Source organism: Anser brachyrhynchus, assembly GCF_964034855.1.
Source record: "Anser brachyrhynchus genome assembly, chromosome: 8".
In the NCBI taxonomy this organism is placed as follows: Eukaryota; Metazoa; Chordata; class Aves; order Anseriformes; family Anatidae; genus Anser; species Anser brachyrhynchus.
In genome coordinates this window covers 20,850,746-20,873,951 of record NC_137702.1, presented here as the reverse complement: position 1 = coordinate 20,873,951, position 23,206 = coordinate 20,850,746, and the positions used below count along the sequence as shown (strand labels likewise).

Here is a 23,206-nt window from a genome sequence, read left to right as displayed (position 1 = left end):
ATCAAGCCCTTAAACAAAAGCCAATTGAAATCAATGGGAGACTTGCATCATTTTCAGGGTTATAGGTCTAAAAAATGGGATGCTTGGGGAAAAAGCAGGCAGGGAAGAGAAAGGGAAGAGAAGGAGGAATAAATGCTGCTGTAACGTTATGGCTTACAATGTAAACAGATGCGAGTGAGAAATGCTTTCGTTACGATTCTCCCAGCAGCCACAATTCAGGGAAGCTGTACGTGGGCATGTATACATGGAGAGCATCCTTCGTTATGCAAACTGCTCCACAGGCACGGAGGGAGCCCGGCCCTCTGAGAGTCCTTTCTCTGCATGCCCTATTCCTATATGTGATTAAGTTCTCTGCTCGCCCACTGCACTTAGGGCTCTTATTAGCGGTAAGCACATGCTCCGCGGGATGGCTCTTGCATGCAGAACTACAGGAAGAAGCACTGCCTTCTGCTCGCAGAAACCGGCAGGATTTTTTGCAGTAGCTGGAAGATGGGGAAGCTATTATCTCGTCCAGCCTCTGGCTGCATTTTGATAAAAAGCCTTTGTCCAATGACTGCAAAGTATTTTGCAAGTACAGGCGGGTAAATCCTCGACAGACAGGCATTATCTGGCCTATTTTTACAGCTGAGAATTCGCAGCCATCAGACCCATCTAGGTGATGGTGCTGTCTTCACCTGGTGATCTCCTCAGCTGAATGAATATGTCAGGACCAGTCCTTTCAAACGCAGTCCCAGTTTGAACACAGCCCTCCAGTGTGTCTGGATAAAGTCACACTCTTCCTACCTCAGCCTCCCCATCCATATAACAGGTATGACAATCATCCTTTCCCCTGGGTAAACATTTCATTATGCGATGCTGCTGAAGTACCTTGGAGGGGAGAAGACCTTCGGATAAGTCTGCATTCTCAATTTGGATATATTTGTGTGCGTGTTTTCTGCTTTAGCTGGCGTTCTCTTGCTTTGCCTGCTCATTAGTTCTGCCTGAGTGCAAGACCTCTCCAAAAATGCAGCGTTGGCAGTGGGCATGAATTCTTAACGACTCCTGTCTCTAATGACAGAAACCAGGGCCAGGCAGTCAGTTTGCTCGCTGAGAGCAGGAGACACAGACTAGTGTGCTGCTGATTTCTCTCATCACAGGGCGAGTTTGCAGATCACAGGAGGATCTGCAAAATATGCTCAGGTGCTGGCCCGCTTCTCGTGCGGCAAGGAGAATTGGTTGGGATGACAGACAGAAAGGGAAGAGATGCCTCTCGTTCCGTGGAAGGTGCTGAATTTGTTTTTAATGCTCTCTCTGGACTCTATTCTGTTCTGCCCAAGAGATCAAGAACATATTTTGGCTTTTGATACAGAGGTGGAAATCCCAAGCCTGACTTGCTCAGCGCCCGGTTGTGACGCCCAACTTCACACGCAGGGAAATACTAAATCAGTAAAAACAACAGACAACACAGCAGCCAATTTAAAGAAAAATGCTAGAGCTTCCATTGTACACAAAAGGAGAAGGACTTAATGGGAAGCTTAAAAGTTATTTTTAGTAATGTTTTTGCTGCCTTTTGTTTCCATTCTTTGCTTATATTCAAAGCTTTGACTTTTAGAAATGTAATTTTCAACACTAGTTAGCCTTTCCTTTTACAGACTCCTTATATTTGTTTTTTTTTTAAAAAAAAAAAAAACGTCTTGGCAAGTTAGAATAGGTAGGAAGGGAAAGGAAGGTGAATCCTGCCTAGGTGCCATTCATTCTGTTTCATTTAATGGCAGGGATAAGAAGAAAGAAAGGAGAAAATAGCATTCAAATTCTTCACAGTTCTTTGATTTTTGACTCTTAAAAGCCAAAAGAGAGAAAATCACAATTTTATGGGGAGGAGAAAAAAATCTGAATCCTCATTTTTGCTGGGCTCCTACTGAAGTGTTGTTTGGTGGAATTGTATTGTTTCTGATGAAATCTCGGTATACACTGAGAAAAATTCGAGTTGTTTCTCGGCTGTCTACTCCCTCTTAGAGCTCTGGTTATTTCTTTGTGCTTGTCTTTGCTTTTCTTTTACATCTCTTGTACTGTTTGTGTCTCTCCCTTCTGTCCTTGCTGACGCCTTTTTTCCACTCCTCCTCCCATTCCACTAAAATTACCACCGTCAAGACTGTTAAAATGACTGAGGTGTTTCCTTCCTGGACGGACTAATTGGGGCTGAGATCTTTATGATTCCCAGAGCTATTTTCTTGGGCTGACCAAGTTGACTTCATTTTGCACATTATTGCTGGAAAGTTCGGTTCAGGGCATCTCTCTCCCAGTCTAATATTGCAAGGTGGGCTCTGGCACTGGGATATTCCACGTGGCCCGTGTACGTCGGTCAGGTGGCTGTATCTGCCTGGAGTGACTGGAGAGTCATTCTGGATTTGCAGTAACTGAAGTTCAGCCTCCTTGCTAACTCTGCCCATCTGTTAGATCAGTTTGGGGAAAAAAAAAAATATATATATATATATATATTTAAAAATAGCTTACAGGTAACAGCCATTTAGGCTGTCTTCTGAACCATAGGTTGGTGTTTGGAGGAAAGGAAAGAGAAAGCTCTGAGGTGTCCTGGCCATGTACCCCTTGGGCTTTTTCTTCTGTCTCAGGTCCCTTCTGTGGAAGACTGGAGCCACTGCCTGCTGTGGGACCCTGGTGCTCTTCGGTGGGGCTGAGGAGTGTGATGCCCAGCGGTGCTCTCTTGCTGTGTTTGGCCGTGACCTTTTTTCCTCTGTGGGGTTCAAGCTACATGGCTGTGTCAGTTCCTGGGACTGCAGGTCAGCTTTGGCGTTGTGCCACCCAAACGTGAGGCATGGCTATAGCTCCCAGTGGGGTTTTCAGAGCTACCTCAGCCTGCAAACCTCACTTAGACCAACTCCGCTCAGTTCCTAACAATGTCTGGCTACCATGTCTGCTGAGCAGCAAAGTAGATGCGTGATGGGAAGAGAAAAATGAGACAAGGCTGGGATGAGAGGCTGAGCCATCCCTGGCTGAAATGTTTGAGGTCACGCTGGGGGTCTGGCAAAGGTACACTGCATCTCTTGCAGGTGTCACAGGTCTAACTTGGGGATGAAAAGCTCAGCATCTGTTTGTAGTGAAGGCTCTGGGGCTCTCCATTCTCTGCTTCACTGGCGGGCAGTTCCCGCTTTGTCTGTACCCTTTGAACCCCGCGAGAAGGCATGTTGATTCCACAGTGCACTTGTTCTTGAGGGCGGCTCTTGAAATCCTGCCGTAATTATTCACGAGCCGTGATTGGAGCCCACGCACAGAAGGGTGGGGGCTGTTATTTGCATCCAGGGAGGATCTGATTATAATTGTAGCAGGGAAGTTTGTTTGAGACTGATTCAGTGTCAGCTTGAAATTCCTTGATGATGCTCCTTGGGCAGGAGAAGTGTACAGGCACAAGGTCTGGGGAAGGTTAATGGAAGGGACTCAGGGTGTCAGGCTTGGGTAGGGAAATTGCTTTTAGTTCAGAAAAGATGAATGCAATAGGACTGCTTAGCTGGAGAATGAGCAGCGTAGTAGAAACTAGAATTATCTGGCTGATCCTTAGGATACCGCTGTCTTCTCCACCCTGAAGACTTAAGAAAGATGCATGTTTTGTTCAGGATGGTTGATTTAAATCACCCATTTTAATCATGATTTAAATCAACAAGCAGGAAATCTTGATTTAAAAAGCACATTTTAATCTTGTATTTTAAAGTTCATTTCCTAATGAAACATAGTTTCTCATTGGTTGGCATAATTTGGTACTATTTTTGGCAAAGCAGAAGGGGACGCGACACCCATACATATTTATTGATGTGACTGTATAGCTTAACATATATCTGTTCTGATTTGGAACTTTTACATCTTTTTATTCCATTGGAGAAATGGGAAACATGTAATTCCTGATTTATTAGACATGGCTGCTTCTTATACGTGTCTCAAGCTACACGAGGATAAAAATTAAAATGCAATTAAAAATGCATGAAGAAAGCATTTTGAAAGTTTTGTTCGTATCGCAGAACAGAGGGCTGGAGTGAGCTGCTGCAGATAAATCTCCTTGTAGGTTGGCATTGAGGCAAGATCAATTACACCTTTCCCCTTCTCACAGGTGTTTGCTTAACCTTTCTGTAGTTGTCTCCAGTGAAAAATTCTGCAACTTCCCTGATATCTGTTCCGGTGAGAAAGTTTTTTTTAATGTCTAAACTTAAGCTTTCTTTGCTCAAAGTTAAATTATTTCTTCTTCTCCTGCCACTGTGAACACAGAGAACAATCGACTTCTGTCTTAATAACCTGCTAGCTATTGGAAGATTGTTATGCCTCTGTGCCTTAGTCTTCTCTTTTTTTCTTAATTTTTTTTTGGGCTGAATGAACCTAGTTCATTTAACCTTTACTTGCCTGTTCTTTTTCCTAAAGCTGTGACTGTTTTTATTTATTTTCCTCCGGACTGCCTCCCGATTTTTTCATCTCACTCTGCATCTGCAGTGAAATTACTTTATGGATGCTTCAAAAGGAGAAATTGCTTGCTGCAGTGTGCAGGCAAACTGCGGAACTCATTGCTACAGGATACTGGGGATGCTAAAGATTAAATGGGTTTGGAGAGCATTTAAACAAACTAATGAAAGATGTCCCTGAGCTGAGAACTGCTGGAAGGCCTCATGAGACTGAGACAAGCAAGACACGGAGGGAGGAGGGGTAGCGTGCTGCTGCTCAGTCCCATGGTTTCATTGCTGGTTTTGGGGTGCAGCTCGCCCTGTTGGGGTCCTGCTGCCACTGGTCTGCTGCTCTGTGTCCACACCATGCTGTTATCTGCCGAGAGCCCATCACGTTGCTGTGCTTCGGAGAAGCATTGGGATGTGCCGGTGCCTTCTTCCCTGCAGCTCCTCTTTGCAGCCTCTGCAGCGTCTGCCCCCAAGCTGGCTGTGAAAGCAGGGCTGGCTCTGCCGTGGGCACACTGGCAGTCAGAGCCTTGGAGAGAGAAGCTGGGTGGTTGCAGGGGTGTACAAATGCGGTAGGATTTGAGTGCTCACTGGAGGCTGGCAGAGTCCAGTTCTGCTCCTTCCGACGGCAAAAACACAACTGCGGGGTGGTGCTGGGATCTGTGCCGGGGCACCAGGGTGGTTAGTGCCGCCCCGGCCAGGCTGTGCTGCCACTGTAAACAGCTGCTGGGAAGCAAAATCTCCCTCTTCCCCAGAATGTGCTGGATTCAAGCTCTCCTTTTATCTGTTCAGAAAGTGCTGAAGTGTTTCTAGCTGCTCTTCAAAAGCAATTCTGCACTGCCCAGAGGGGGCTGTAAGTCATGTGGGGAGCCAGGAGAAAACGATACTCGTCATCTCAGCAGCAGTGTGTAAACCACTTAGCTTTTCTGGCTTCAGTTCCTGGGTGAGATTTAAACCCACGGATGGGACTGTGGTTACAAGGGCTCTGTGGGTCACCAGCGGGCTGAAGGTACCATGGGAAGCCATCACTTTTGGGAGGGCTGGGTTTGGGAAGAGAGCTGCTTAGTGCTGTGGTGTCTTGAAGGGTGTTCACAAAGGTAATTGCAGTCCTTGGCTTTCCTGTGTGCGGAGACATGGTGGTGCTCTGTGCTTTCCATGAGAAAACCCTGTTATTGAGGGCCTTTAGAGAACAGCACCTCTTCGTTCCTGTTCATGGCTGGCTTTACAAATCCCTTCTTCCTTTTCAGTTCGCCTTGTGGAAAGGAACACGTTCTGATGGGGCACAAACTTAGGAAGATCCTGCCTGGGATTAACTCTGCTGAAGCCACTGGAGCGCAGCACGGAGCGGGCAGGTCCACGGGTCCGTGGGCGCTAATGATGCTGCACCAGCACCTGCGGGGGAAGCTGGGAGGGCTGAGAAGGGGCAAAGCAAAAAGCTGCTCCTCAGCTTCCAAATGATGCTCCCAAGAGGAGAATTGCTTCAGAAGGAGCTCCTCACAGGTATTGGATCCCTTGTGTTTCTTGACAAACCTTTGCACTAAGATGTCTCTCTTTTTCAGAAAATAATAAAGCTGGGCAGCTTGCAAGCCGCGGGCTTGTGCTCGCCTTCTCCCTCGTGTTCATGTGCTTGGCAGTGTCTGTGCTTTTGCTGAAGCAGCCTGGATTTGGTTTTAACTCTTGCTGCTCTGTGAAAGTAGAGAGCATGCAGAGAAAGAATAGGTTTGCTTTTTTTTTACAGGCAGGCAGAGGGTGGGCACCAAAACCCACTCCTCTTCTTTAATCTCACCCGCTGAAGGTGATCAGAACTTGTTATATAGACTCCTATCCACTGCCAGCTTAATTAACTAGTGGTCCCAGAAAGCCCTTATAGAACAATTGATATTTTTTATTCAATTTGGTATCGTTATCTCTGTCCTGTTGGCACTCAGGCTGTTGCTCAGCCAGCTCTTGGATGGTGAAAGCTAGACCTTGCTCTCTTTCCCAAGCCTGGTTTTTATCCATAGGCTTTTAGATTAGAGATGTAGATTTAGAGAGCAAAAACCCTCGTTGTCTGTAGCTGCGTGGGGAGCGTGTGGCTGCAGCTGTAACAGCCTTCAAGTATGAATGGCACAGGGCAAGGAAAACATGCTCAGCGCTGTTTCATCGCTTTGGCTTACTGTCTGTGCTCCACACCTGACCCGAGGACACACGCGAGAGCAATACAAGATGTTCAGCCACTTGTCATGTCGTGTCTTTTCCTTGCCTCTGGCCTGAACCGAGGTCTTTCGGTTGCTAGTTCTTGCGGTTTTACTGGTGGCCCTCCTGGTGATACATGTCATGTCGACGCCCCGTGTTGTAGGAGCATGTGACAAAGAGAATCACAGCCCTGATTGCAATAAAACTTAATTTCCCCTGCCTCCATAAAAATATGTATGCGAAAAGACACAGCTGAGCCCTCAGGGCTAGATGTGAGAAGGCAGGGGGAGGATCTCCTGGGGTGTGTGGATTGAAGAGGTTTCCTGGTGTGGGGATGTGGGCTCTGGGGTCGCTGGTTCTGGGTTCCCTGAGGCTGCTGCGATAGGGGGGTGCTGGGGTGAACTGGGGCTTGAAGAGAATTAAAGCTGGCTCTGAGGAAAATGACCTGAACCCTCCTCCAACTTGACACAAGGTTGGGTTTTGTGTCGTCTGTGCCAAGGACAGATGAAATTCATAATGGCAAGCAGGGTGAGGGCAAACAGCTTTAAAAGCCAGGGCGAGTCTTCCCTGTTCCCAACCCTCCAGCTTCCCCGACCCTCTTCTCACTCCCTCTTCCACCGACCAAGCACGGAGCCCACCCTTAACCCAGCTCATCACCTAGCCAGCTGGGCGCATCCACCTCTGGCACCTCTGACAGTCCCTCTGCCCTGCCTACAGCCTCAGAGACACTACAGGCATCCTGGAGAGGGTGGGGTCCTCCTGGGCTGCTGGTGGCTGGCGGGATGGTGTTGCTTTGCTTGAAAACACAGAAGGGGTCATTAAGTCAACAAATTTGGCTTCCTGCATGGCTGAGAGTGCCCCAGAAACTTAATGGGCTGCTCTTTTGGGCAATAGCTTGTGCTCAATATTTATAGATAAATGGTGCTTTGAAAAGATCCCGTTTTTTAGCCTCTCCTGCTGTTCTCTAGCTAGGGCTGAGCCTTGCCGTTAATAAAGGAAATGCAGACGTCTCTTCACAGTAAAGGCAAAAAAAAATATATAAACCCCCTTTGCTTTCCTTCCCATCTTGTCAGGAGCACCCTGCTGCTCCCCTCTGCTTTCTTCCTATTGCACAAAGAGCGGATTCTCTCTCTCTGTTGTGCTCCTCACTAGAGGAATGGCTGCTGAGTGTGTCCATGCTGCCATACTGTATCCTGAAGTTGGCTTTTAAGAGCAGACAAAGGAAAGTGCGGCAGTTTGGGAGAAAATGGAGAGTCTGGAAGACCTGGGGTTAGTCTCTGTTGTGCTTTGGATTTACTGTGCAGCCTTGGAAAAGTTGCTTGTATGCATCCGCTCTCAGCCTGTAAGCACAGCCTCTGTCTGTACCAGTGTGATCTGCTGGACTTTTTTAGTACTGCACAGTAGTCATGTGTCACTCCTAACCATATTCCATCCACGGAAGAAAATATGCGGGTGCTGAAACAAGGGGCACTTTGAAACCGCAGCTCGGACGTTTGTGTCGCTCAGGTGCTTTCAGAAATATGACCCGCAGTTTATGGTGCAGGCTGAAATACTGCAAAAGGCTATTTTGAGCCCTGCTAGCTTTAATTGAGATCTGGGCTCCTACCAGTCCTTGCAAAATGAGCCTGACACCCTCCTCTGTGTTGTTCTAGTGAAAATGGGTTTCTTTAAGCTTTCTGGCTGTGCTTTGGATAAACGTTTCTGTTTCGAGATGTGTGTGATGCCTGTCACCGAAAGGATGGGGATCCTGGCTCTGGAGGGCTTGTTGGGTGTGTCATAATTCTGCTTTCAGTTTTGGCTCTGGAAAATCACCAGCTGTGCTAGGATCTCCAGTGAGAGATGGTGGCTGAGAACTTGGAGGGACACTCGGTGGTTCACCCAGGGGAGAATCCGTTGCCCAAGTCTCCTCCTGTCTGCAGGGGCTATTAGGAGATTCATTTATTCTTGAAGCCTGCAGGTTTATGAACACAGTCTCTTTTCTTCAGCTGAGTTAAAAGGAACTACTTCCATTTGATTTCCTTGGGGACTGGAGCCGGCTGTCTCTGTGCCTCAGCTCAGGGCCACGGCAGTGGGGAGAAGAGGGAAAGGGGAAAGCCAGGAGCATGCAGCAAGGGTCTTGGCTTGTGCTGGACTAGGAAAACCTGCCTCGTGGCAAGGATCTGGAGCAAACTGGGGGATTTCTCACCCAGTAAAACGTGCACTGCTGCAGCTGTGGTTTCCTGCCAGAAGGATCAGCCCCGTCAGTGCTCCTGCAGCAGCATCCCTGGTGTGGTGGGTGGATGAGGACACGGTTTGGCTCTTAGGCTGAGCTGCTTGGCTTTGGAGGCTGCAGGGGAGGGGAAGCTTTCCCTGGGGTGGTGCAACATGCAGAAGATGACACTGGCATTTCTGAGGCCTCTGAATGTCACCAGTATGTTGAAGATGGCACTGGGCTTCTGGCTGGCAGATGTTATTAGCTGTCCGTGTAAGAAAGCCTACAGCATCTGAGAGCTTGCAGAGCTCCTTGCAGAACTGATACTGGAGAAAACAGGTTGGTTTCTCTTACATTTTTTTTCCCCATGCTTTATTCAGGAAGATTCAAATACTCCTGGGAGCTCTGAGGCTTCCTGGTCATTCTATAGCTGCTGGACTTGTTTTCACCTTGCAAAATGGATTGAAGTGCTTTTCACCAGAACTCCTCACCCTTCTGCACGGGGATCGAAGAGCTATGCTCCTTGGTTTGTGTGACAGAATGACCGCAGGTGCTGTAAGAAAGCAGGAAATCATCTTTGTAAAGCTGTCCAGAAAGCCTTGAATTCAGGTACAAGCCTCATGTTTATAGGAACATAAAAGGAACCATGGAAACTAAATATAGGTCGGAGCACCCGCAAGTAGAAAAAGGATCAGGGATTGGAAAATTACCCTGATTTCTCTGCCTTGGGATTTGCTCTGCTGGTTTCAAACTTGTTTGGGGTCCTAGGCTCTGCAGGAGTCTTTGGGATCCATGTAAAGAAGGAATTTCTGGGGAAAGCAGCTGACAGAAGATCTCATTTAAATCCTGGCTGTGCCTTGGTCCTTGGGCTTATCATTCAGGGCTTGTTCTACCAGGGTCCCATGCTGTTCGGTCCTAAGTGAGCTGCTGCTGGTTGTGGTGTTCCTGTTGAGCCCCAAGAGAGGTCAGATACCTGGAGAGGATTTGAGAGCTTTACATGTGTTGTTGACCTGGACCTTACACTTTGCTCCCCCCTTGTTCCCTTATCTAGAGGATTATCCCACGGAGCACTGCGTGCCCTCCTGGGCTCTTAGCAGGGATTCAGCTCCTCTGCAGTCCCCAGCTTCATCATAGGAAGCTTCTTCACCTAGCTGCTGCCAGCATGCTTTTGGCGACCCTGAGTGTCCCGTCAGCTGTTACAGGCCATTAAAGGATTTGTTTCTCGGCGTATGAAGAGGCTTAATTCAATTCTCATTCTCTCCTGGCATTCCTCAGAGGTGAGTGCGTCCCCTCGGCATGAATCCTCCGATGCCGCTAATTGACTTGAAAGTAGCTCATGTCTCCTTGGAAATGTCACCCAGCCCTTTTCAAGTGCAATTCCAGGCAATCAGGATCAATATGTTGCTTTAGCTAAGGGTATTAGCACATGACTGACAGCCCTGCGACGTTAGCTTATTCATATGGACTTCCAGATGCTCATTTTTCTTCGCCGCCTCAGCTCCCAGTAAGAGGGGACAGAGCTTGGAGTGGAGCCATTACCTGGGCTGCGTTTGTTCACAGCACAAAGGTGGGTACGATGCTGGCTCTCGCACACCTGCCCTAAACCTACACAGTGCTCCCGTCCCTCTCCTTCCCGGTGAGATCAAACCATGCTGCCCCATCCACTTGTTCCTTGTGTCATGGCATTGAGATGTTTCCGAGCGGTAGGGGCTGAGTTTTCTGCCCGTGTTAATCAGCACGGTGCTTTGCTTAATATGAGACAAGGTGTCAGCATATTTTTGCTGTACCTTTGCACAGAGAATATTGTCGGTGCAATTGTCTCTCCTCAGATCTCTACCCCTTCGTGCTCCTCTGGAGGCTTGGGTCCACAGCTGAGGGTTTCTCTTGCTTTCCTTGTTGTGTGGTGATGTTTCTGTGGTCCTGTCGTCATTTTGAGCCAATATTTGGGTTTCTGATTTCTGTCTTTCAGCAAGTACCCATCATTCTCCTTTGTCTCAAAAATGTCTGTGAATTTGTCTTCCTAGCAGCTCTGTGAGGAAGGGGAGCGCCGCTCTCTCTGCTTAGAGGTAGGTGGTGAAAGCACCGGTAAAAGGAATTGAGAGGAGCTTACAAAAGCACTCGAGGCACTGCTTCTGTGAGTGAATTCGCTATGGGCCCAAGTGCCCTCTGCTTTTCTTGCCCTCTTAAACGAGGCTGGCACTGCTAATGCCCCTGCACTGCTCCTCTCTGGGGACAGCTCACACCCCTTCTGTACCCAGCCATGCCTCTTCGCTTGGGAGGGAGAGGGGACCTTACCCCCCAGTTTGGGAAATGCTGACCCAGAGGACATAGGAGCAATATTCAGAAGCAGGTTAAAGAATATTTCAGGTTTTCAAAGGAAGAAACTGAGATGCTTGGAAGCCAAGTGCCATGTCCTAAGCGAGATGGTGTTTCTCAGAAGCGATTCCTCCGAGTGCCTGCCTCGCAGCTATTGGTATTCCCAGCTCTTGAGAAGAGCTGCTCCCTGGCATCAGAGCAGGTTGGAGCCGCAAGGAAGAAATCTGAAGTTAGCTCCCAAGTGGCAAATATTAACAGATGTGGGAACAAGGTGTGCTGTGCTGGAGGACTGGGAAAACTTGGAGGGGCTTCTGTGCCATGCTGTGACTTTGAGCATCTCCCTTGCAGGGCTGGTGAAGGCACGTGGTGTGCTGCAGTCTGGGGCTCGAAGCTGCTGCAGAGCCAGAGGTGGGGAATCTGTGTCAGGGAACTTCTGAGAACACGTTCCCGAAAGACACATCAAGAGATAAACAAGCAAGCCTGGAAAACTACTTTTAATCTGTGATGCTGCCTGGATATCTGTAGATGTCTTGCTGAATGCTGTGCCCTTTGAAATTAGTCGGTAGTCAGGAAGGGGTTAACATGTTTGCCCTGTGAAACAGCCAGAACGAGTGCATCCAAAACTCCGGCAATCAGAGGCAAGCAACAGTTATTAACGCCTCGGCATTTAATGTGGCAGATCGCTTCCGCCCCCAGTTATATCGTGTGTTCAATTCCAGAGCACTCGGAGTTGTCAGTCAGCAGGTCCATAGATCATGGCGACCTTAGCATCATGTCAAGGGGCTTCACTCCATCAGGGATAATGAACATCTCCCACCGGTTTCTTCCCATCATTCATTTGAGACCCAGAAGTTCATCATGCAAATGACAAACAATGTTAATTTTCTGCAAATAATTCCTCCAGATGTCCGTGGGACTCCAGCGCTCCTCGCCCAGAACAGTAAAATATGTTTGTCTTCCTCCCTATAATTCATCACCAGGCCTGCAAATCTCCCCAAACTCTCTATAAACAAAGCAGGAGGCAGAGCACAGAGCCTGATAGTTCGCTGCAGTGCAGACGTGTCTCGTGCTCTCTCAGCAATGCACGTGGCAGAAGGAGCGGAGAGGTGGAAGAGGTCAAGAAGTTTCTTCTCAGCTGAGCTGACTTTGTGCTCAGCCTCGCAAATGTGCGTGTGATGGTCTGAGCCAAGCCTCGCACGAATGCGAGGCAACGTGAGAGGAGAAACTCAAATATTTCTGGGCTTAAAACTTAAGGCTGGCCTTCAGGAACAGCTGGATCTCCAGTGAAACCTGCTGCGAGCCTTATCTGCGTCACTAGGAGACTTGCCATCGGATGGTGAGGCTTTGCTGTGGCTCTGTATCGAGCTGCTCTCGGATGAGTAGCGAGGCAAATAGGCAGAGCTTGCATGGTTTCTCCAAGCATCTCTCAAGCTCCCTGAACTCCAGATCCAGCCAAAAATATATGAAGAGCTGAAATCCAGGGTGGTTTGGGCTACAGAGCATAAAGAGTTTTGGCTTGGACAAATATGAAGATATGATGCAGAAATTAGCTCCAGCAAGTACATCTGGAATAGGGCAGACTCACGATGAAGCAGCCAACAAAGCAGTTGTTTGTTTTTTTTTTTTACTCACAAGAAGTCAGCGGGCAGGTAGGACAAAAAACCAAGAGGATGGTGCAAATCCTGGTCTCCTGCCAAAATTCTAGCAGATCCAAAGCTCAGGAGATGTTGTAGGCGCCCAGATTTGCCACTCCTTCCCCTACTCCTGCCAGCCATTAAATGGCATGGACCCACTCCCTCCCCTGCTGCCCTTCTCACTCTGGAAGGGTTTTTAAAGGTCCCTCTAAGCGGCAGCTGCTCTGTGGCTTTTTGTTTTTTGTTTTTTATGATGAGCTGGAAATTAATTTCTTTTTTGCTGGCATTGGACTATCTGTTCCCACGTCGCAGTGCAGAATGAGCTCGTAACTCTCTTGACTGCCTCGTGGCTGAGTTATGGGGTCTTCTGTAGTGCAGCCCAAAGGGTTTAATTTAAGTACGGGTGTCTTGAAGAAAGCAGAGAAGTGACAACTACCTAGTGCTTTTGCAGTCCATACGCTTGGAAACTTTTACTACTCCTGGACTGAAAGGGCCCGTGTTTTAAATTAAAATTAGGATTTCTTGTCCTTCCTACAGCAGCGCTAGGAACAGGTTTTTCCCCCTACTTCCTTTTTGCTTGCCTGAAGACTGTAACCACATCTTCAGCTTTCCATCTTTCCTTGCCAACCCTCTCCTATAGATTTCCACTCGCTGTTGTCTGCCTCCTTTGGACTGTCTCCAGTTGTTCATATGGTCTTGGAGATCAGCATCCCAAGTAGGACATTATTCTCCAGCTGAGATCTTAGCGGCGCAGAAGACGTGTGAGGATAATCCGGACCACTTATGCGTGACATCTTTGTCTGCTTTGATCCTGGTCGCCCTTGGCATGATCTTGAACCTGTTTTGGGGCAAGTGGGGTGAAGTGTTTCGGTTACTGTCTGGGCCACCTGTTGGTGTCTCCTCGTTGCTGCACATGGGCACTAATAAAACCATCTGCTGTAGGAACCCGTGGCTCGCATCAGGGATGCTCGGGTGAGCTAATAGGAACGGACAAAAGACGCAGCCTGCTTGCGGGACCTGATGGTCATTAACCCCTCTGTGGATCTTCTCTGTGTAGGCTCCTTCGTGAGACTGTTTGCAGGGCGCTTCAATAGGCGTGCAATGCCTATTAATATGCAACCTGTGTTGAGTCACAGCTTAGCTGATTCGCCTTAGCTTTCCCAGCTGTCTGCTTGCAGCCAGATTGATGCAGTGTGGGCAGCTTGTCTGGCAAGTCTAGAGGCTGGAAGAGCAACCAGCAACTTGGATTTAACCCTTCTTGCTAAACGCATCGTTGTCTCTCACCTCTCTATGGCTAGGACTAAGAGAACTGGCAAGTGATCCCTTATCCTTGCTTTCTTATCTCTTATATCCCTTATCTCTTGCCTTCTGCAGGCCCCATGCTGTCAGCTCTATGCTTTCCGATGGCCTTTGGCTCTTCCCAAACAACAGAGGCTAACTGCAAGTCCAGGACTTTCCCAAAATCCATCCTGGCCTGGCTGTGGGTGGGAAGAGTCACTGGCAAGCTCTGCCTGGATGGTCCCCCAGACCTGCAGGACTTGGGGCCAGGCCCTGGATGTGACAGCAGGGGCTTTGCTGCTTTTTTGTTGTTCCTTCTGTATGGGGGAAATTGGTGGGGTTGTGTCTGTTGGAGCACTCGTCTACTCCACAGAGCTGTGGAGGAGCCATCGGGGAAGAAACAAACTCCTCATCCTTAGCTCTGTCTTCTTGTGCTTTCTACTTAGAGCTATCGTAACTACCAGATAATTTTTTTTTTTCCCTCAACCCATCTTTGGTCCCCTTATTGAGCAATAGCATCTTAACAGCACTCTCCTATGGCTTTGTCCCTAGTGTGGCAGCATCTAATCCTGTATCGTTTGTTCTGCTGAGCGGGTCACTGGTTTTACTGGGCTTGCGTGAAGGACATGGTAAAGATCCAAGTGCAGTTCAAGGTTTGGGCTATGTCTTGGGCTCTTCCAAGGGGATGACTTTATTTTTACCAGGTTTGGCACGCCTTGACTTTGGGGTGTGGAGAGCAAAAGTGAGCTGTGTGGTTGTGAAGCAGAATGGCAAAAACAGTCATGAGCAGGACAGGATTTGATCCCAGCTTGCCTGCTCGCTGGCTAACCCAGCTGGAGCCAGTAATGAGGGCAGGTCCAGCTGATGGATTGTCTAAAGACAGAATGAGATGCTCAAGTTGTCCTCCTCCTGTTCAGGAGTGGGCCGAAACTAGAGAAAGGTCTTCAGGTTTTGCCAGAACCATATACCATCCTAGCAGTAAGGATGGAAATGCATATTTACTGCCATACATCGGTGTAACTCCTCAGGAGATGCTTAAGTACAAGATGTGCTTTTGATTTAGCTTCTGTCTCAGTAAAAATGACCTAAGAGAACCTGTGAAAAACCTAATGTTACCAAGGAGTTCAGCCCCAAATGTGGAAGTAAATCAGTATAACCCTCTTAGTTTGCCTTTACCAGTCTGCCAGGCAGGCATCTATTTCTGGCTTCGCTTGGACTCTGCAGTCCAAACCCTGACACGTTCCGTGGGACAGCCTCCCTCTCAACCTCAGCCTTGTCTCCTGCAGTCAGGTGATTAGATGAGACTCTCTTTCATGTAAGTACTTTTTTATCTTTCTCATCTGTGGAGGGACGCCAGCACATGTCATCTTTAAAGGCAAGGAAAATGGAACCAGCATTTTGTATTCCAGAAATCTCATTATTTTTCAACTAATATGCTGATTTTGGATGCCGGGGTTTGGCAGCGACACTGAGGGTCATTGCTGAACAAAGCAGAAGCGGGTCCATTCTGGAGAAGCCTGCATGGGTAAAATATGCAATTTCTATACCAGCGGAAAATGTGATTCTCTGGGTCATGTCAGAGCGAGGCACTGTGGGTAGCTTCCCTCTGACTCAGGCTTGACGCTAGATTTCACAAGAGGAAAAAGTGTGTTTAAGAAGTTACTTGATACTGATCTGTCCAGAGTGTTTTTCCCAGGCTGGATTTAGGGAGGGATTATCTCAGATTTTCATTTAGTTCTGAAATCCTGGGTATTGGTTTTATAAATTAAACCCCCTTCACAGCAGGTCACTTGTTCTGTATTGTTGTTTTAGTTTGATGCATAGGGAGGAATTTAAATTTTCTGAAAGGATGGGGCTTGCTCCTTGCTGGGGTAAAGCAACATAGTTCAAATATTTAAAGGCAGATGCATCAATCCTGGCAGCTGAGGATCTGGCTTACTTTGATTAAAATCTGATCAAGATTACTCAGCCTTACCAAGGGACTTGGATTACCATTCTATAAAAAGAAGAGTAGGAGAGGAGAGGACATTAAATATAAAAATAATCCAATGAAGGACGTGAAGCTAAACTCACTGCAAATTGAACAATAATGAAAACATCCTACTGAAACAGGTGGAGGGCAGCAGTGCTGATGGGCAAACACGAGGTTCGAAGTTAAAAATATTGCTCTTGGGTTTCTCATGGCCATGGCCTAGTCTTTTAAAGGTAGGCTTTTATTTTATTTTTTTCAGAAGAGAGCCTTGCTCATTAGAAAATCCCCAGGGGAGCATTGCAGGAGACGTGGGTGACAAATCCTTTGGAAAAATCCTTGCCTCTGGTTCCTCAGGGGATCCGGGCTAGTGCCAAATCTCACTAGCGGAGAGGTGATTGAAGCTGAGGAACAAAAAAGTCAACTCTTAGAGGTTTGAAAATGTGAAATGAGCATTGTCTTCATGGTTTCTTATAGTGGTGGAACTTCAGCTCTCCCCTTCCAGTGTTCTTTTTCCTGGTTCTTTGTTACTTTTTAAATGTGAAGTTTATTTAAAGACTTGTTATGCCCTGTGATTATGCTTGATGGGCAGTGACTGATGGGGAGGCTACACCAAGCCCTTTGCTGGCTGGGTGGTCAGCAGAGGTGACCTTTTTCATGAGTCTGTCAAACCCTTCAGCACATGTCTAGCTTTCCCAAGATTTCTTATCTATATGTCCCCTAGCATCAATAAAATCTGGTCATGCCTCTGCTCCTGTCAAGCAGTGGTGTAGCTGTTGATAGGGCAAACACACTTGGGTCCTAAGCTAGAGGGCTTTCTGAAGCCCCCAAACCCATTTATCTCTTCTCTTGACGGAGCATGCTGGCTTGCTTGGATGGGAAGCACCTCCCTTGCTGATCTCTGCAAAAGACATGGAAGATCTTCGACAGGGGTTGCAGGACTTGTGACTTGAGTATCCTTTTGGATCCAAGACAGGCAGAGGAGAACAAGGTGCGCGGTGAGCTGGCTGCTCCGGGAGGCTGTCTGGGGTAACTGGAAGATGCTTCGATGTCAGAGAGCTCTGGGAGCCTGGAGAGCAAGGCTGAGCAGCCTTAAAAACACTGGTGACTTAAACTGATGCAGCTAAGTGCGCCGGAGGAAAGGCGAGGGGGTTGTTCTGGGACCTCCTGGGCAATTATATACATGGATGGTCAGTGACATCGCCTGAGTGCACCGACAGCTATGCCAGTCTCCCAGTTTTCTTCAGTCGGAGTTAGGGTCAGACGAGGATAAGGTTGTGTTTTAATAAGTATTTGTTAGGGACGTGCTTTCCCTTCCCCCCGCCCCCATAAAACTGTTTATTTTCCTTGCAGTAACACGTGCATCATTCAGCTTCTGCTGTTCCATGTGGCGTGCTCTGTTACTCCGGCTCGCTCACAGCCGCAGAGCAAGGGGAATGCTGCCAAGGCTTTTTCTGGGAGTTTGCTCTGGCCGTGCTACTTCCCTGGGAGTGCTCAGCTGATGGGTTTTGTTTGCAGGGGGAAAAAATGCTCAAATGTCAGTGTCTGAGCTGACCGTCAAGAGACCAAGGCAAGCACCAGCTGCTCCTCTCTCTGTCTCTGCGAGCAGGTGCCTGCATACATATAGCCCCAGTAAATTTTGGGCAATGACTTTTTGAGCAAGAAAAGTTACAAGAAGGTCACATTTACTGCTCAGCTCTCTTTTCAAAGATGAGACTTTGCATAAGGCTGCTTTAGGGTAAAGATGCTTCCTGCCCACCTGCCTCAAATCCTTTACCAGGTGCAAAAATGGGGGCTACAAGTGGCTGTGATACCTTGTGGGAGGGCACTCCTCTCTCAGCCCGAGATATGGCTATATCTTCACTTGGGCTGGGTGTGAAATGGTGTTTAAAACATTGTTAATTGAGATGTATTGGTGAACGCATTTTTAAAACACCTGCTTTCTTGTTGGAGACACAATTTTACTTACCCAGACTAAAGTGCTGCAGGGCAGGTGGAGGCGCAGTGCTCTCTGCGGCTGCTGAGGCCGTTCATTTGCTAGCATGGCTTTGGATTTCTGATGACTCAGAAGGGAACTCGGCTTCCTCTCAGCTATTTGCAGATCTGAAGATCTCTTGTACTGTGCTTGTGAACCAGGACTCTGAACATAGTGCAGGGCTGGGACCAAAAGCCCTCTCAGTCTCAAAATGTGTAAGTGCAAATAGCTGATGGTTCCCGAGTGTCAGGTTTGTATGGGGTACTCACAGGCAAGTCCTGGCAAAACAATAAAGGGGGTGCCAAATATGGGATTCTTGCTGTTTGCCTTGGCTTCTTTCAGGCTGGGATGGGTGGGGGGAGATTATGGATTTCAAGCCTCTTGTTGAACCCTTTGAAGTAGATGAGGAATGAGATGAATGTTGTGCAAATCCGCTGACTCCAGGAGCAGGTGCTTTACTACTGTGAGAGCTGGCAATACTGAATATGTTATTCTTTCTGATTTATAATTTCTTCCTGATCTGGAGTATTTTACCAAATATCTTCATATACAAAGCCTGTGGAATATATGATGGGAAAGCCCCTTTTCTTCTGGGACATGTGCAAGTCTTCTCTACCAGATAATAGCAGCTGCAGAGCTCTTGACCACCATTATGGGCCAGAAGTACACAGGCACAGGACTGGTAAGCACTGGTCGCTAGTTTGTGCAGATCCATGGCCTGCACCTATGCCTGTAGCACCCTTTGCAGAGCCTGTGTGCCCACTGAAGGTATTTAACCTCAGTAACCTCAGCTCTGGGTGCAGTAGGTCTCCTTGTGCCATGTTCCGAGCTCGTGGGCTATGCTCAATTCACTGTCCTGTCTGGGTTTTCTCTTTCCGAGCTCTCAAAGAGTTGGACAGGACAGCTGCCCGAACCCACTTGTAACACCCTTACTTCTTATCTTGAGGTTGCTTTTCTGAGAAAACAGGGTTAATGAGTTCTGGCTCCCTCTTGCCCACCTCTAATAACTTTCCAGCCTGATGACTGATTCCAGCTGTGCGTGCCAGAGATCTTAAAGATAATGAGTTCCTACTGGCTTGATATAAATAGATGGCTGGGGAAGACTTTATCTCTGCCCCCCTCTGCCAAGAGAGTTCATTCCTTATCAGTCCAGGAGCATCTGTGTGAGGTGGAACAAGAAAGAGATGTTATGAATGCCTATGGGGAAAACCGCTCTCCAAGCTGGTATGCTACTACATCCTGGAGAATCCACCCGTGCTGTGTAACATCAGGGATGGAAATGCTGGCTCTGTCTCCCACTGAGCACTGTGTGAGCCTTTCTGCTGCTTGCTTTCACCACAGCCTCTCATCAGAGGCTGGACACTGCAGTGTGCATGGTGTTCCTGGCCTGAGTGGGGGCAGAGAGCTTGGGGGCAGCAGCCTGGCATGGGAGCAAAGAGCTGCAGCCTGTTTCCCATGGGATGGGGCTCTTCTAGACTCTGGTCTGTTGGCTGGGGAGACGGCTTTCCCCTGCAGCAGCAATTGCATTCCCTGGGCCATTCTTTCTAGCATGGTCCTCTAGCTCATCACCCAGCTCCTATCCTGCGCTCTTTGCCTTCTGCAGAAAGCTGTTTAATCCAGGATGTATTAAAATCTGTGCGCTCTGGTGTCAACAGCCCAGCTTCAGGGGGATTTTTAACTATTTTCTGTCCACAGCATGTGATGGATTTCACTGCCAAGGGGTTGGAAGCAGGGAAGCGAAGGTATTTTAATTATATCTGATTGCAGCATTTTGCAGGCTTGCCCTGTCAGTTGTCTTGCCACAGCACTGTTTAGAGTCCACTTCGAGGAGCACGGGCATATTAGCTGGGCGTTTACTGATCACAGAGGAAAACAGTAATATTTCACTCCTGACATCACTTGGGGCTGTATCTTTTCTCTGCCTTTGTGGCATCAGTTTCTTCCTCATTAGAGGACTTAGTTCTTCTGTATTGTGTCACTTAGAAGCAGTAAAAACCGAATTCACCCTATTGTAAGGGCATCATATCTAGGCAGAGCAAGGGTACTTCGTTTGCTCTTAGGAGAACCTGCCCTACTGCAACAGAAATGTCCCTGTGAGCCCCTTTCCCGCCCCCTCGGCTCCTGCATTGGTTTCACGGCTGGTCAGCCTCAGGGGGCTTCCCTTTTTCTCAGTCAAGCAGGAGTGCTCCTCCTCATGAGGAAAGGTTGAAATGCTGTCTCCAACAAGACTATTTGGGGGATGAGGGAAGCAATGAAAAGAAGAAGTTGCTCTCTGTGCTGAAACACCCAAATTGGACCCCCGGGGGCTGGATCAGTGCGTCGAGTAGGTCAAGTCGCGCGGAGGGACAGGCAGGAGCACTGCAGGTGTAATAAAGCACATCTTCAGAAGTGCCTGCTCACCAAAGGAGAGCAACTCCAGCTGTGTGTTTGTGAAATGAGAGTACCTACTGCATCTTTATGTGGCGTTAGGTGTATTGTCACTAGTGCTCAGGGCTAGCAGTATCTGCAATTCTGCCTGGATGTTTTCTGGAGCGTTCAGCAGGTAGCAGCTCCCAGTGCCCATACTCTGACCTGCCTTTTCAAAGTGTTTAGCATGCTGAAGGCAGAAACTGTTCGAATCTAGCCCAGGGTATGGAGAAAGGAAAGTCTAAAGAGGAGGAGGGCAGAGTTAAGGTCATTTTTGTGTGACTGCTCGTATGCATTTCCACTCTTGCCAAAGCTCTTGCTTCTGATTTAAGAGGAACCCTAATCGTCAATATCCACAATTTTTCAGTGTTGGAACGTGTTTGTGTTAACAACGCTCATCTACGTTTCCTCTTTGTAATGGATATAACCCTAGCTTGCAGGTTACAGAAGTGTTTTGCTTGTGATTCCTACCTAGATGCTTGATGCATTGTCTTCCTACAACACAGGGTAAACTCTGTTCCTCCCTTCTGGCCTGGGCTGTAATGATGGATTAAGTAGGTAAGTAATAGAGTGGTAATGAGATAACCACTGACATCGAGCATTAACGTGGGAATAAATGAAGTTACCATCCAGAACTAATGGCCTGAACTATCACTGGGTTGTAATTAATGAATGTGGTGGCTGAGATTTACAAGGATATTTTAGGATGCAGCTTGCATGCAGCTTTGGTTTTTATGGCTTGGTTGGAGAGAAATCAATTAATGCCATGAACTTAATGAATGGGCTGAAGATGTTCTCTGTCAGATTGTAATGCCCCTTTTGTGGAAGAGGCAAGAGACTGGTGCACGTGGAGTGCCCTCCTTTTCCTTACTCCTGGGCAGTGGAAGAAGATGGGATGCTGTGGTCTCTGACTCCCTGGGTCACTTACTCTGTAGTGCGTGGCGGAGTTGTTGCAAAGTATCTATCTCAGAGGTCTTGTTTCTTCCTGTTTTATTAGTGCAGAGCTGCAGGAGTCTTCATGGAAGCAGAGCGTCTGAAGTGAACCCATACAGCAGGCTGACAAGTTGTTAGCAGGAAGGATCGCCTGGGAGGGGGATTCTCCAGCCAGGACCTCTGACCAGAGCAATGCCAAGTCGCCCAATTTTAACCCAAAAGGGTAGAACATCTAATTCCTTCTTCCAGCCTTTTCCTTGCCACTCTTGGTTCTGCCTCATGCATGTCAGAGGGGCGCAGGAGGCAGAGCCTGGGTGTCCCAAGTGGCCTGCCGTGTGCCCCGATGACTGGCTGCACCTGCTGCGTGAGCATCCTGGTGTCCCAAACACCCACCTGTAGTGTGCCCGTGCTCAGGAGGCCTCAAAAGGAGAGCTATCCCTCCCTGCTCGCATAGCTTGCTATGCGTGTGACCCTGCCAAACACTTTGGAGATGTGTGAGTAACACTTCTGAGGTGGTTGCTAGGCTCTTACAGAAAACACAGAAGAGCAGTCAAAATTCTTCACGTTAATTGGTAGGAATAATCCAGCCATCTCTGCTAACTGTTGCTTCCCTCTTCTTTCCATGGCAACACTCTCTACAGCAGCCCAGGTGCCCGTAGTTGGATGTACTGGGATTTCTGAGCCCCTCTGTCTTCCAAATCGCCCCTTGGAGCACGGAGGGAACATCTGTACTTTTAGTGTGGGCACCATGTGATGCGTCAAATGGCTTTCTCTTGTGTAACCATATTCCTTTTCCTACGCTCTGAAACAGAAAGCTTTGGAAACATGCGCGAATGGAATCCTTGCATTTCTTTGGTGGAAAGAGCTGTTCCCTATTTTGTAGGAGGGAGAGAAAGGTGCTGACAAAGTACCGAGTGTCTCTTGTTCTTCCCATGGCCTGAGCTGTCATAGCTTTCTGAGAGCTGGAGGAAGGAAAGGGACTGGTGAGCAAAGGGAAAGAAGATGTCTCTCTCCTGCAGAGCCCAGCCAGGATGCTGCTGGGAAGTTTCCTTCAGGAAGGTGCCTCTCTGAAGCATTCTTCATGCATATTCGAGCACCATTTTCTCTTCTGGGACCTGTTTTACAGGCACTTCTAATGGTTCCAGGGGAAAATGAGAGACAGATGGCCAGCGATGAACCCAGTTCAAAGCTGCCCAAACCTGGGGAAGGGTGCTGTTTTGGGAAGGGTGCTGTTTGAGCTGGAAGCATTGCATTTCCTTGGTGCAGGCTCAGCAGTTCCCCTCCATGCTGAACGGGAGGAAGAACATTCCACCTGCTGGATCCGTGCAAGCCAAACCCCCAAACTGAACAAAGACTGGATGAATGGTTCATGGATTTACATATTCAGGGCTATGCAGCTCCCCTTCCCCCAGCCTTGGGAAGTTTATTGCCCTCAACAAAGTACACAGTGTGGCTGTCGTTGCGGAGGAGCCCAGGCAGGTCGTTATGTGACGAGGGAAAATTACCCAGACTGTTCTCCAGAAGGCAAGTGAGCAAAAATTTTCCTCTGACTGGTTCAGGACAAAGTTAATGTAGGAAAGCCATTAAAATTAATGCTGGTAAACAAGGATAAAAACCAGCAGGGTTGTAACAAAATTTGGACCAGATTGGGTTTCCCAGCTGTCGTGCTGCTCACTGTCTTAAAGGCAGCAGGCAGAGGGAGAGGGTGAGGCAAACTCAGAAAGCTCTTGTTGATGGGGGCTGTGAGGTTGGAGACATCTGGGTTCTGGTGGCACTGGCTCCTTGGTCCAGCACCTTGGACCCACTGTCTATTTTTGGGAAGCAATGACTTTTTTTTTTTTTGTCTGATGGTCCTTTCATCTCATATTTTATTCATGCAGTGGTTATCTGCTTTCTTCCAGAGTC

At 48.1% G+C, this 23,206-nt stretch overlaps 2 long non-coding RNA genes across 2 annotated transcripts in view; both read left to right on the top strand.

The window, feature by feature from the left end:
• The window catches only part of LOC308198692, a 63,216-nt gene that overhangs the window by 22,435 nt on the left and 17,575 nt on the right, over positions 1-23,206 (top strand). Inside the window, exons 9-13 of the long non-coding RNA XR_013954109.1 lie at positions 206-808; positions 2,610-2,777; positions 4,097-4,164; positions 5,672-5,924; positions 21,366-21,524. This is a non-coding gene — a long non-coding RNA (uncharacterized lncRNA). The remainder of the gene's footprint in view (positions 1-205; positions 809-2,609; positions 2,778-4,096; positions 4,165-5,671; positions 5,925-21,365; positions 21,525-23,206) is intronic.
• LOC308198693 lies at positions 9,846-14,495 on the top strand. Its single transcript, XR_013954110.1, has 4 exons — positions 9,846-10,067; positions 10,263-10,357; positions 10,760-10,856; positions 11,455-14,495. It is a non-coding gene; the product is annotated as an uncharacterized lncRNA (long non-coding RNA).